The sequence below is a fragment of the Wyeomyia smithii genome, chromosome 3 (genome assembly GCF_029784165.1).
Source record: "Wyeomyia smithii strain HCP4-BCI-WySm-NY-G18 chromosome 3, ASM2978416v1, whole genome shotgun sequence".
NCBI classification, from domain to species: domain Eukaryota; kingdom Metazoa; phylum Arthropoda; class Insecta; order Diptera; family Culicidae; genus Wyeomyia; species Wyeomyia smithii.
The window spans coordinates 118,795,857-118,809,614 of record NC_073696.1 but is presented as its reverse complement, the minus strand read 5'-3'; the positions used below and the strand labels follow the sequence as shown (position 1 = coordinate 118,809,614).

The 13,758-nt window shown below is 41.8% G+C and overlaps 1 protein-coding gene across 2 annotated transcripts in view; it reads left to right on the top strand.

The window, feature by feature from the left end:
- The window catches only part of LOC129730962 (putative uncharacterized protein DDB_G0277255), a 219,120-nt gene that overhangs the window by 163,376 nt on the left and 41,986 nt on the right, over window positions 1-13,758 (top strand). The window lies entirely within an intron of this gene.

Below are 13,758 nucleotides of genomic sequence, written 5' to 3'. Positions count from 1 at the left end.
GTAAATCTTATACATGCTTTTACTCAATGATGGTCTTTTGACAAAAGGTCAACATTGAGTAGTTTGAATCCAATATTGGATGAAAAATCAAACTGGTTGAATATTCATAATCCGCGTGATGAAATTAATTTCGCGAAAGTGGCAGAGATTTCATTGATATTGGTAGTTTTGGTTTTAAATGTGTGATTTTAAGTGACGAACGTGCTCTTGTGCTTCTGTTTTTAAATAAGAGCCGCCAATTAGGAAGAAGATTAAAATTGCATTGTGAGAATAGAGCTACATGCAAAAGTTGGAGTCTTGTACAATCATTGTGTCTTCCCAATTCGCACAAATGTTGCACAGAAATAGCACAATAAATGTGTGAAACGCATAACGCAACAGTTGTACTGCGAATACATTGACATAGAATGAAATCAGAATATGTATCATATACCTACACTTTATTTCTCACGTCGAGTGTATTAGTGACTGCTCCTTCTCTCTTGCTCGTAGATTTTCCATGTACGTGCGACGAGACTAGATACGTCACATATAATTTGCAGGTTGCTCTTTCGCTTCTTTTTCGGTTCGGATTGCGACGCGCAAGATGATGTCTCGTCGCTTTACGAAATGAGCGAGACACCCGTGCTGTACATACTTGATGCCAGTGTTGTTAGTCACTCATACTGTCGGTGCGTGCTTGCTGCTACTCAGGGGAAAGCATGTGTGCAAAAGACTTGGGAAGCGTAGCATATGTCTCGTTCTCAAGCAGAAAGGAGGAGAAACGTTTTGCTTCTCGCTCGCTTTGCAATGCTGCTTGATACCAGCTGAAACTGTTTAGGTGTAGTAGTTTGGAGCTGACAAATACGTTGAAAAAGCATTAATTGCGTTATGCCCAACACGCAATCATTGTACTGGTTACAAACCACATCAATAATTGCGCTAAAAACGCACAATTTTGTTCTGGTTTCGCACCATCCAACTTTTGCGTGTAGAAACGGAGGCACTTAAAGGGGAAATTATTGAAGCCAGTTACACCAAATTAGAAGGTACGTGAGTAGTTTTTGAGATAGATTTTATAGATTTTTTTTTCAATGATCCGCTTTTTTCAACTAATAATAATTCAATCGAATGAAATTAACTGAAATCTACCCAAGGCATAGTTTAAAAGATTGAACTAAACTTTGGGTATTTTTGACTTATTATTTCTCTTAGTGCTATATACCTTCTATTGAATTAATCTACAACCACTCAAAATTGGCTTCCTGCTTGGAACGACGCCGTTGAGTGAAATCGAGATGAAAATGGGTACTTTTCGTTTTCCAATATAGAATAAGCTGGAGCAGCTCAGGAGGTCTTTGTACGCCATATTGTCTTTTTTTGCATACTAAAAATTCACGTAAATTCCGTTGTCGGAAACGTCACACCACAGTCGCACTAACACTAACAAAATCAAAACACACAAATACCAATGCGCTTAAACTATTAACATTATAATTTGACCGATTTACGTGAATTGACAGTGAATCGTGCGTGAAATTTAGGTGAAAGTTACTAATGTCACGTAAAGTGGCAGATTTTTTGAAGGTCAGTCACTTACGTGATTTTTCAGGGGGATTTTACGTACCTATTTTTAGAGTGTATTTTCTGTCCAAGGCCAGCCGCCTAATTCACACTTTCTGCAACGATCAATTCGCGCTGACGGAGTTACGGTGCTGCCACCTTTAATTTGTTTACTCTATGAGTGCAGAGAATAGGAATTTTTTCAAGGGTGGATGTGATAGCAACCGCATACGGGCATAAAATTCGCATACGGGCAGTTCAATGTGTGTGAAAGAGATGATTTAATTCCATCATGGTGAATTGAGTGAGTGTAACCTGGTATTTACGTTTTCTCTAATGTCATGTCGCTATTCCGCGAAAAGTTTGAATTTATTGAGAGGGAGGACAACACCGCAGTAGAGGTACTAGAAAAATTTGATGAAGTGCGTGATTCTCTTAGTGAAAGAATCAGTACCTACCTACTAAGTTTCTACCTCTAACAATCAACCGGTCAAGTTTCAGAATGAAGCCAAAGAACGAAAATACTTGCTGAAACAGGCAGAACCTCTGGGATTGACCCAAAAAAATGAACATTTGTTGTAATTGCTCACAAGTATTTCAATGATCTGATTCCAAAACTGCGTCGATTTATTTAGGCGAAAACAACCAAGAATGTTGTCAATTGTAGCATCGCGCTAAAACTTTACAGTAGTTTCATTCTTTCTCGCGTTACATTATTACTTTCCGCGGTTTTAATTCCTCTGCAGTTCTTCGCTCCTGAACTGTGCAACCCATGTGCTTTCTTGTTGGCTTCTGCATCTTTTTGCTGCGGTTCAATTTGGATGCGACTTGGGCAGTACAGCCTGGGGCACCCGGCGAAGTGGCATCCACAGGAAGCAATCTTCCCCGTAATATCAAATGAAGGCGATTTACCCTCCATAAACATTGGCTTAGTATCCCTTCCTCTCCAAGCTAGACCACGCCGAAGTCAATTGTAATGAGCCTTAATGCTGAGGCCAATCGCTCGTTAATTTTTCCCCGACGACCATCGCAGGCTCCGCAACAAAATTTGCACACTCGCACAATGGTTGCGCGCGGCGCAAAAATAGCCAAGATCGATTGATATGGGCCAGCAGCCCAGGTCGAGCGCGCGCCTTTTTCCGGTGGGTCTCACTCGGTTGCACTCAGCTGAATAGCACACCGCACCGCCATGATAACAAATCAATACATATTTTAGCGGCAAGCGAAATGTTGCAACCGACCTCCGCTCGAGCGGCATAAAAACGTTTTACTGGTACTATTTTACTTTGAAACAAAACCTGATTCCGTGGATTGAACCTGGCAAGTAGGCACCTGGCCAAGCAGCAGGGCGAGAAGCTTCCTAACGGGAGCACAATCATCGGTAGCTAGGTCGGAGCAATCCTGCCCCCACAAGATCTGCCCCGATCAGCCGTGGTCGTGTCCGGCCGGTTGAGCACGCGGTATAGAGACGTTGCGTTGCAGCGGTTCTGCCAGTTCAACAGACAGCCATTGCTACACTCGTCCTATCCGGAGGGTGTCAGTCAATATCGAATCGCTACAATCTTCATATATTTATTACACGACCCTAATCATCTAGTTAGAGTCCGGCGGCGAACAATATATAAAAGTGCCGAGTGGGCGAAGCTAAACTTGGTTGGGTGGAACACGCACTCTGTGCCGTACTAGATTTATGAAATTATGATTGCGTAAAAAATCTTGTAAGGATGCAAATTTTATTACTTGCTGCAAATCCTGATGCTCTAGTACAGAGCTCTGTAAAAATGGTGTAATCAAGCATTGATCGTCCAGGCGTTAGTCACAGTGTGCTGACAGGAGCGAGCAACACATAAATCTGGGGCTGCTTACCTTTCTCATCGAAAGTTATTAACAATCAATGTGGAATATTTCGGTATTTCAGAAAAGGTATAAAATTTCGTTTTAACGTTTTTTACAACTGTTATTTTTGAAGTAGAATACTTCTCTCAGGAAGTTCGGCTACATAGGGATGTGAAATGAAAATCTAAAACCGAAAAAAGTGAAAAGTATGTCCAATTTCAAATGCTAATAAATCGGTTAGTATTCGATGGATTTTCTTCGTTCTTGTAGCAATAGATTGGAAAATCTTCTAACATTCTTCCCAAAATAAGATAATTGTAATTTTATTATTCACACTATTGTACTATTGAAAATAGTCAAGCCTTGTCAAAACGAAATATTGGACCTCTGATTGGTCGTTATATGCTTGCTTCGCAAGAACGGTCGACAGGATCATATTCCTTGCAATTGAAAACATGCTATTTGGCCTATATAAGAGCCTGTTTCAGTCGGAGCCGCTCATAATAGTTCTAGACAGCGACAACAGCAGTCGTCCTTCCTTAGCAGCAGCACTAGCCCTGTGGCTGGTCACCACGTTTCAGGAGCAGCGCGGTTTTTCTCAGCGTGTGTCGCCAGACAGCCATTACTTTCCCCGTATGGGGCAGCATGAAGATTACCATCAGGAAATCCAATTTTGAACATCAAAATGCCTTTTCCAAGGCAAATAAACAAGTCATTGAAAGTTAATGATTTTTGTCAACGCAAGCAAGCATTCTGTGTTGCATCCTAGCAATTTAAATTTGTCGCACCTGTCTAATTTACTGAATGTGAAATAGCTTCCACAGTGCATGTTGTCCGTGTATCTTAATTCCCCCAATGTTAGGACAGCTCAAAGGTTGCGATCAACATAACCGACATTGAATAATAAACTGCCCTGTTAGAACGCATTCACAAAAGCAGTTAGTTCGACTATGCAGAGCAAATATGAAGTCGATTCAATCAATCAGCATAAACAGAATTTCGTCGTCTCCCAGCTGCCAAGTTGCAACATGATGCAACACGCAACAGCGAGCAAACGAAATCGCTTGATGTTACAAACCGCAATAAGTTACGGGTTAAAAGCGTTGCGTGTGTGAGAGCACCATCGGTGTTTATTCGCTGGATACAAAAATCAAATGCGAATTGTGGAATAATTTGTCTTAAGAACATTAGGGAATGGAACAACTGAACTGATAGGGCGTGGCCTATATACGCTATAAAAGAGTGTTTCTGGGAAAACTAGCTACATTCATTAGTCGGAAGGTGAGCTGGATGGACCGTCCACAACGTTGACAGCAGCAGCAGCAGATATCAGCACTCAGCGGTAACAGAATATATCAGCGGGTTGCGCCTATGGCTGCCTTCAAATTAAACAAATCACTTGCCCTGTGGTTGGTCATCACGTCTCAGGCCTCTGCCTGAGAACGAACACCAACGCGAGCGATCGGGCGAGATTTTTGCCGTACATCAGCCGGCACTTCCTCTAATGGAAAAGTTGGATCATTTTGTTCAGAAGAATATTACTGTCAGTTAAATTACAGAGCTGCGATTGCATTATAGCCGATATGGAATTGAACAATTGTTCTTTTGAGGACAAATAAAACACTTAATTTGAAGAGATAATAGTTTTGGGTACCAGTAGCAGTATGGTAACAGCCTCAGCGGTAGGTGCAGCCGGTACTTCCATGAGGCGGATGTTATAAGGAAGTAAATGGAAGCGGCATGGCGAAACAGTTCGGGTGTGCTTAGACGCGCGTCATTTTTCGTTGTTGATATTATTCCCCACATGAAACGAAGCGCTTTCGTGCGATAGCGGCGGTATTAGCGGTAGATGCATTTGCCAACACTTACTCCAGTGAAGCCGTGTCTAATTTTCGATGTGAAAACACCTTTCTATTGTGTTGGCCGTGCACATTAGGCCTCTGCCAGGCTAAACGCGAAAAGCGGCGTGAACCGTTTCGCCCGGCCGTAGGTTAATGTGCAGCCATAAGTAGAGCTGTGTAAAAGTATTCTACTTCAACCTCGCGGTCGTGGCTTTGCACACAACCCTCCTGTGATTTTTTGTTGGACAAAACGTTGCTTCAAGTAAAATACTTGCGGGTTGATTCCACTCTTTTTTTTTTCATTTTATGCACTTAAGGAAATTCGGTGACAGAGTATAAAAAACGAATAAATTGTATAAAAATCAATATTTCATGATTTTATGGTAAAATGAATAATTCAAAATATATTAAAAAATAATTATGACGTGGATTGAAATCCATTAAATATTTAAAAAAAATTATACACATTTCAATGACGAAAAACAAAAATGTTATATTTTATGAAAAAAAAGAACAATCATTATTTTTTGTTTCGGAGAAATTCTCTCACTTCACCATTGATACCTCTGATCAATTGGCGCACACTTTCTTCTGTCACAGTTTTGGCAAGCCGGTTCCACCAATTCTTCATCTGCAGAACATCGTACCATTCATTTTTAGTTTTCGCTTCATTGCATTGCCCAAACTTCTCTATTTGGAGGAATTGGGGACAGTTGGAAGGATCTCACTCATTTGGAATGAATAAAACGGGGGGATGAAGCAAAATCCGCGTCATAAACCCCTTATAAAAAACTGGTTTTCTAATAGGAATCTTGACGAATAAACGTGAGGTGATCGTAAGCTGGAAGCAACACTACAATGAACACCTCAATGGCGCAGAGCCAGAGAGCCAAGACAGCAGGAGGAACGACTCCAACATCCGCCAACCACTCAGGTAGCCTGGGTTCGAAACCCAACGCCAACACAGGTGTCGATGGTTGTGGAGTAGATTTAATCATAGCTGACACCAAGAGATTTTATGAGGTGAAAAATCTCTGGGATCACGTCTTTCATCGCATGAAGAAGATAAACCGTTGGCACCGGACCGTTAATCAATGGGTCGTAAGTGAGGGTCCTGAATGGAGTCGCCTCCTCGGTGATTGGCACAACAATACTGGCGGATGGTGTACACTGCTGTGTGAAGATTTCGGGGAGTTATCAAACGCGTTTGAAACAAACACGCAAGGGACTTACAAAAGGCGACGGTCTTTTCTGAAAGTGTTATGAAACGTGTGGCCTACAACATGCGGGGCACGATCTCTCATTTAATCCAGTCAGTTCATCTGCTTCGCCAACGACGTGGGCCTTGTCGGAAGAACGTTTCAGGCGGTCGCTGACACGAAGTCGAAAAGGTTTGATTGAAGGTGAATACGTCGAATACCAAGTGTCTGCTGGCAAGGAAAGCGCAGTCGATCCATCGCACCAGCTGTGCACCTCTCTGCCTCGTCCCTGAAGGATTGGTTTCAAAAACTATCTTTATCGGGCTGTCGTTAGTAACCCTGACACCCAGCCCACCGTAAACCTCTAATTATAGTGGCGTAGACGATAGATGGCTCCCCAAGCAGATCGTAGTTCATTCACCTTCTCCATCATCCGTTCTCCATCTGCAGTCCATCGAAGAGAGTACGCAACACCTACCGCTCGGCGACCGCAGGGGCGCGTTGGTCCTTCAGAAGCATCGTTTATGTCTCATCACCGTAGAGGACTATCGGTCTGATCAGTTTCCTGTAGATGGTCAACTTAATGCGACGGCGAGTTCTTCTCGATCGGAGCATCCTTCGGTGATAAAAGTATTTCGCGATTTCCTGCAATATTGTACCGTTGAATGTCTCTACTGGTATCGTTTTCGGCAGGAGCCCAGGTATACTAATTCGTCAATCACCTCGATATCATCACCACCAACTTGAACTCGAGGTCGGCAGTTAGCCCAATCTTTTCTTGAACTGCTTCTTTCACTTTTCTGTACTACTTCGTCTTCGATGACCAATTCAATACGTTCTGCTTCGGTCTTCCGATGTCCGATGTACGTATCCACCATCTTTACAAAGGTCCGAGCAACGATGTTGAGTCGTCTGCGAAACCAAACAGTTGAAACGACTTTTGGAATATCGTGCCACTCGTGGAATCCCCACTCTTCTAATCACAGGTTCCAGAGCAATATTAATGGGTAGGCACAAGAGACCATCACATTGCCATAAACCCTTTCAAGTTTCGAATCGACTCGAGAGTGATCCTAATACTCGAACTACACATGTCACTCGATCTATCGTCGCTTTGACCAGTTCGTCAGTAAATCCGTTGTTGTTCATAATCTATCATAGCTGTCCTCAGCTACAGCCTACTTACTTATTTAAATGGCCGTACGTCCCAAGACATGGCCTGCATAACGTAGTTCCGACAATTTAATCGGTCCTGCCTCCAATTCCGTGGGCATTCGGAACTCTGCAGATAGTATTCTAGCTACATGCCCTACCCAGCGTATCCTTTCAGCTTTAGCCGCTTTCTGAATAATGGGTTCGCCGCCTCTTCGGCAAGCTTGTGGTTCATCCTATACCTACAGTCTCCGTTCTCCTGCACACCGCCAAAGATGGTTCTTAGCACCAGACGTTCTAAAACTCTGAGCGCTCGCAAGTCCTCTCCGAGCATCGTCCATGTCTCATGCCCGTGGATCGGGCTTTTGTACAGAATACACTTGGTGTGAAGACTAGGACCGACTTCCTCCGATAATACGCCTCCTAATCTCCCGGCTGGTATTGTTGTTCTCAGTTACCAGAGAGCCGAGGTACACAAACTACCTCAAACTTATCCCCGTCGATTGTTACTGTATTGTTATTGTACTGCAAGGTCGTGTCCTGTCTTGAATTTTCTACCGACAATATCCACGTCATCCGCAAAGCAGATAAATAGGCCTGATCTATTGAAAATCGAGCCCCGCGTGTTAAACCCCGCCCATCTCCTAACACCCTCCAGCGAGACGTTAAATATTAGACAGCCCCCTGTAGAACTCGAAGAAGTCCGACGTTCCACCCGAATTCTTCACACAACACTTCACATTCTTCATCGTAGCCTTAAGGGTCCGTTCCTAAACCACGTGGTCATATTTTGATCACTTTTTCGTGGTCTCTTTCGTGGTCTTTTGGACAGCACACCCCCCCCCCCTTGCGACCAAGTGTTTTTTTATTTGTCAAGTGCCAGAAATTCGCTTGAAATATTTAAATTTTTATTATTAAACTTTCTATATTTCTAAACACATACATTCTATATTTCTAAAAGGCAAAAGCTTCATTATTGACTTGGTGACAACAATAAATAATAAAAAAAAAGACTACGTGGTAATTTCGTTAACCCCCCAACCCCCGTGCGTGGTCTCTCTTGGTCTTCTGACAAACCCCCCGTCGTTTAGGAACGGCTCCTAATCAGTCTTGTTAGCTACCCCGGAGACAAAACCCCGTTCTCGTCAAGGATTTAACAGACTTCTTTTTGGTTTATTGTGTCGTATGCGTATGCGTATGGTGTGTTGGGACTCTAAACTCGCGACATTTTTAGACGATCTGCCGCAGTGTAAAGATTTGGTCAGTCGTAGACCGTTTTTCCATGAAGCCGGCCTGCTAACTTCCTACAGATATGCTGGCTAATGGTGACAGGTGTTGTAAAATGACCTGAGAGAACGCTTCGTAGGCGGCATTTAGGACTGTGATCGCTAGATAGTTCTCGCAATCTAGTTTGTCGCCCTTCTTGTAGATGGGACAACTAACCTCTTCTTTCCACTTCTCTGGTAGCTGTTCAGTCTCCCAGATCTCGACGATCAACCGATGCTCATGTTTATAAGTCGGCTTGGATGCCGTCCTTTCCGGCTGATTTGTTATACTGAAGCTGCCGGATCGCATCCTTAACTTCACTTATTGTTGGGGGTGGCACATCTTCGTTGTTTATTACACCAACCTCGTCTTGCTCCTTCGTCTTTCGTTGCACCAACCACGTCTCGTTCCTCCGCTCTTGTTGGGGTCTCCTGTTTGCGCGCCGTTCCGGTGTTCATCGTAATACTGCTTTCACCTTCCGATCCCCTCACGATCATCTGTCAATATTCCTCCTACCCTATTCCTACACAATTCGGTTCGTGGGACGTGGACATTCCGTAGAGGGGATGCGTTGAGTTTTTGGTAGAACCATTGTGCTTCGTGTGTTCGGTGTAGATTCGCATTCCTCCTAGCAGCCTTTCCTGGAAGAGTTGGACTTACTGCCTCCGTTTCAGTTTCAGTTCCACATTCTGACGGGTGGCTCTACGAAACATTGTTGCTCACGCTGCGTTCTTTTCGTCTAATATCTGCCGGCATTCTTCGTCAAACCACTCGTTACGTTTTAACGGCGTTCCAACTCTTTTCTGGCAGTTCAGGTTCAAGCGATGACGCGTACTGTGCTGCAACGTCGGGTTGCTTCAGTTGCGCGAGATTGTACTGTGGCGGTCCACGGATATGCCATTTACAACGGATAGTTTTTGGTGTGTCTTAACCATCACTAGGTAGTGGTCCGAATCTATGTTAGCGCCTCGATGTGCTCTGACGTCGATAATGTCCAAGAAGTTCCGACCATCTATCAAAATGTGGTTGATTTGTGTTTCTGTTCTATTTGGTGATCTCCAGGTTAATCTATAGGGGAGGCTATGCTGGAAGAAGGTGCTATGTATGGCCATGTTCTTGGAGGAGGCAAAGTCGATCAGTTTAAGGTCATTTGCATTCGTCAGTTGGTGTGCACTGAAACGTCATTACATTATTGCGTTCGTTTCTGTTGTTCTTCAACGGTGCGAGCTTGCAAGGCCAGCGACCAAATCCACTATGTCGCAGGAGGAACATCGTAGTGCCATTGTTTAAACCCCTGGGTGCTATCAGGACTTGGGATGAGCACTGCGTTACTTAAAACGGTACTGTCGGTGTCGATCCGAGGAAAGAAGTTCTGCCCCCTCTCAGCATTTGACCAGCAGTCCCACCGGGGTTGCTTACTCCGTCTTTCCAAGTTACTCACACTTATCATTTGGTACCGCGAGGAGGGCTCGGTAGTAGGAAGGCTGAGGTTCAGTAGTTGAAACTGTTTTGCGGTTTTGGCCCAGTCATTTACCATCAGCTAACAAATATATCTTCATGAAGCTAACTGCAAAACAATCAACTGCTTGAGATTCTTGATGTTTGCTCTCATACGATACAGAAATTTTCAGTTTCGAATCGAAATGAAATAGAGTTAAAAATATTATTAAATAACGGCAAAATCAGAAAAAATATGAAACCTGAAACTGTTCACTTTCGTAATTCTAAAGACAACAGAACATGACATAACGGGAGGAGCATAGCTTCATAAACGCATATGACTCAAATAATTGGTGTTCTTTATTAAAAGATTAAAATGCTGAAAATTACATCAGAAGTGCAAAACCCACGTTTAAGACAGACGACGCTTATCAAGCTTGCATGCAATCTTATATGAAAGTAGAGATGTTCAGGTTGGTTGATTAATCATTGCTGTAGAAATGTTGGAAGAGTATACATTTTCATTTGGGTTGCACATGATATTATTCACAAAGAATTGTTACTAAATCAGGTTACGCCGCCAAATTGGATTGTTGTGCATCTTAGTAATATAGCTTCCTCAGGAGTACGCATAAATTCTTTTGTGGCCCTGTCGTCATCTGCTCGTGGTTGAAAATGGGTGACAACTAAAAATTTATAATTTTTCTAAGGTTCTCTTACTCCACACCAAACAATCTCGGAGAGAAATGATGTAGTATGTATATGTAAGTTTTTTCTCTTGATGTTAGTTTTTTTTGTGCATGCTCAGTTGCGTTCATAATGGCGTCGAATCAAGAAGCATTACGCAAGCGCTTTAAATAGTTTTCTGAACTGCACAAACATCACGGAAAATGTTCACGGTAACCAACTCCAGAAGCGAAATGACAATGAGCGCTGACGGAGACAGGGGTCTTCCATACAGTACTTCACGCAGAGCCTGACAAAGTCATTTTCAATTGACAATTATCAGGTTATAGTGACGCTTTGACCCGTCGCTTTCAATTGAAAACCTTTTGTATCATCTTCGAGCACTTCGTGAGCCACATGACACCCAGTCGAAAGCTCTCGCTGTGATTCTGAAAACTGAAGGGCTTGAAATTGATACAAACGCTTTTCAATTGAAAGCGATGATTATCACCATCACTCTCACATGACGATACTCAATTGAAAATGACAATAAGCGCTGACGGAGACCGAAGGCTTCCATACAGTACTTCACGCATATATATGGTCGGCGTGCGACCAGACCGAACCAAGCGCCATTTTTTTTTTAAAATGAGTTTTTAATACTAGGTGATGTTGAAATTGATAATCTATCTTTTATGAAAAAACGAAATCATTAGAACAGTTTATAATGGTATTACAACAAAATTTCCCTGCAGCAGCTTGCAGGAAACATACGGAGTGGTAAAACTTTGATCACCGATTACTCGAAATAATATTTTTGGCGCTTGGTTCGGTCTGGTCGCACGTCGACCATATATAGGAAAGAAGAAGGAAATATTGATCGGAACTTGCATAGCGTATTTATTGGATGCCATTGCACAGTGGTAGAATAAAGCAAAAAGTGGAGCTTAATTACTTCCGGTTCCTACTATCTAAAATACACTCAAAAACCTCAAAAACAATTCGCAAGGAAGGCCTACGTTCTCAAGCGTATCGAAAAAATAAGCTAAAACATGCTATAACTTTATAAGGAAAAGTCCTGGAGATGTGTGGTCTTCAACAAAAACGTGTGTTTTGTATGCCCAAAAGCTTCTTTAGCACAACGTTTTCTTGTAAAATGTAACTAACAAAAGTTATGTGCAAAAAATTAACTTTTAAGTAACTTTTACAGAAAATACTCTATAACTCTATACCCATTGAAGATACGAATTTGGTTTGTTCATCAAACATTCATATTTTTGCACGTTCTAAAACTTTGCCGAATAAACCATTCCTCCATCTCTTAACACAAAAAAGTTAGTATTTTGGATATATGAAAACCTACTGTAACATATGCTCGCCGTACTCTAATATAGGTGGATTGGGACAAATGAGACCTAAAGGAGTTTATAGTACTTCAGCTTAACTTCAAGGAAAAGTATTGCCATCATGATTCCACTTGCCCCTTTTAAACCTATACGTTCTTGAAGTTTTCGAAAAACTAAGCTAAAATATGATATAACTTCGTAAGGAAAAGTCCTGGAGATATATGACCTTTGGCAAAAATGTGTGTTTTGTGTACCCTAACAATTCCTCCGAACAATACTTTCATGTAAAATGCAACTAACGAAAGTTTAGTACAAAAACTAACTTTTAAGTAAGTTCCATGTCATATACTTTATAACTTTGTAACGAAAGAAGATAGGATTTTCATTTGTTCAACAAAGTTTCATATTTTTAAATCTTCTACAATTTTGCTGAACAAACTATTCTTCTATTTCTTAATACAAAAAAGTTTATATTTTTTTTAGTATAGTAAACTTTCGATACTTTTTGACAATTTGCGATTATGCGGGTCATTCATACAAACAATTGTTCCGAAGACACTTTTAAGCTAGGATGAAAGTAAGAGGCGCTATGGAATTTAGTTCCACTTTTTGCCTTATTACCACTGTGCATTGCCGTTCTAACTACGGCTTGCGGTATTAGAAAACTACCATCAAACGACGCGATGCGGTGCTGATTTCAATAGAGACGCTGAAGGAAAGGAAAGAGTCTCTCTTTCCGTCACTTTCTCCGTCGATTGAAATATAGACTGTTCCGAAAATTTTAAATACATCTTCTTTCTTGAATAAATAAAAAAATACAGGATTTTTCTGGTCATTTTATTCTGAAATATAGATAATAAGTGTTTTCTTTCCAGTTTCAATTCAAGTTGGGATTATTTTTCGTAGGATACGCGAGCTCTCTAACTTTTCTCTTAGCACTACTCATAAATTTTTGCACAGTGTGTTCTCCGACCATTTTTACCACTTTAAGCCAATCTTTTTTAAATTTTTCAACATTGTCCGCTGGTTCAACATATTTCCTCAGCTTTGCCTTGGTCAAAGCCCAAAAAGTTTCAATAGGGCGAATTTCAGGGCAGTTTAGAGGATTCATCTCCTTTGGGACACATGTGACATTATTTGTTTTATACCACCTCAGTGCATCCTTTGAGTAATGGCAGGAAGCAAGATCGGGCCAAAAGATTGGAGGATTGTTATGCTGCTTAACCATGGGTAACAACCTTTCTGCAAACACTCTTTCACATAAAATTGACCATTCAATGTGTCATTCGTTATGAATGGACGAGATATTTTCCCATATTTACAAATGGCCTGCCAAACCATTACCTTCTTGCCGAATTTTTCGGTGTAAATGGCTTTCACTGGTCCAGGGACATCCTTTCCCTTCGGTGATACTTAAAATTGTGGTCCTGGCAGAGTCTTATAGTCCAGTTTTATCTAGGTTTCGTCATC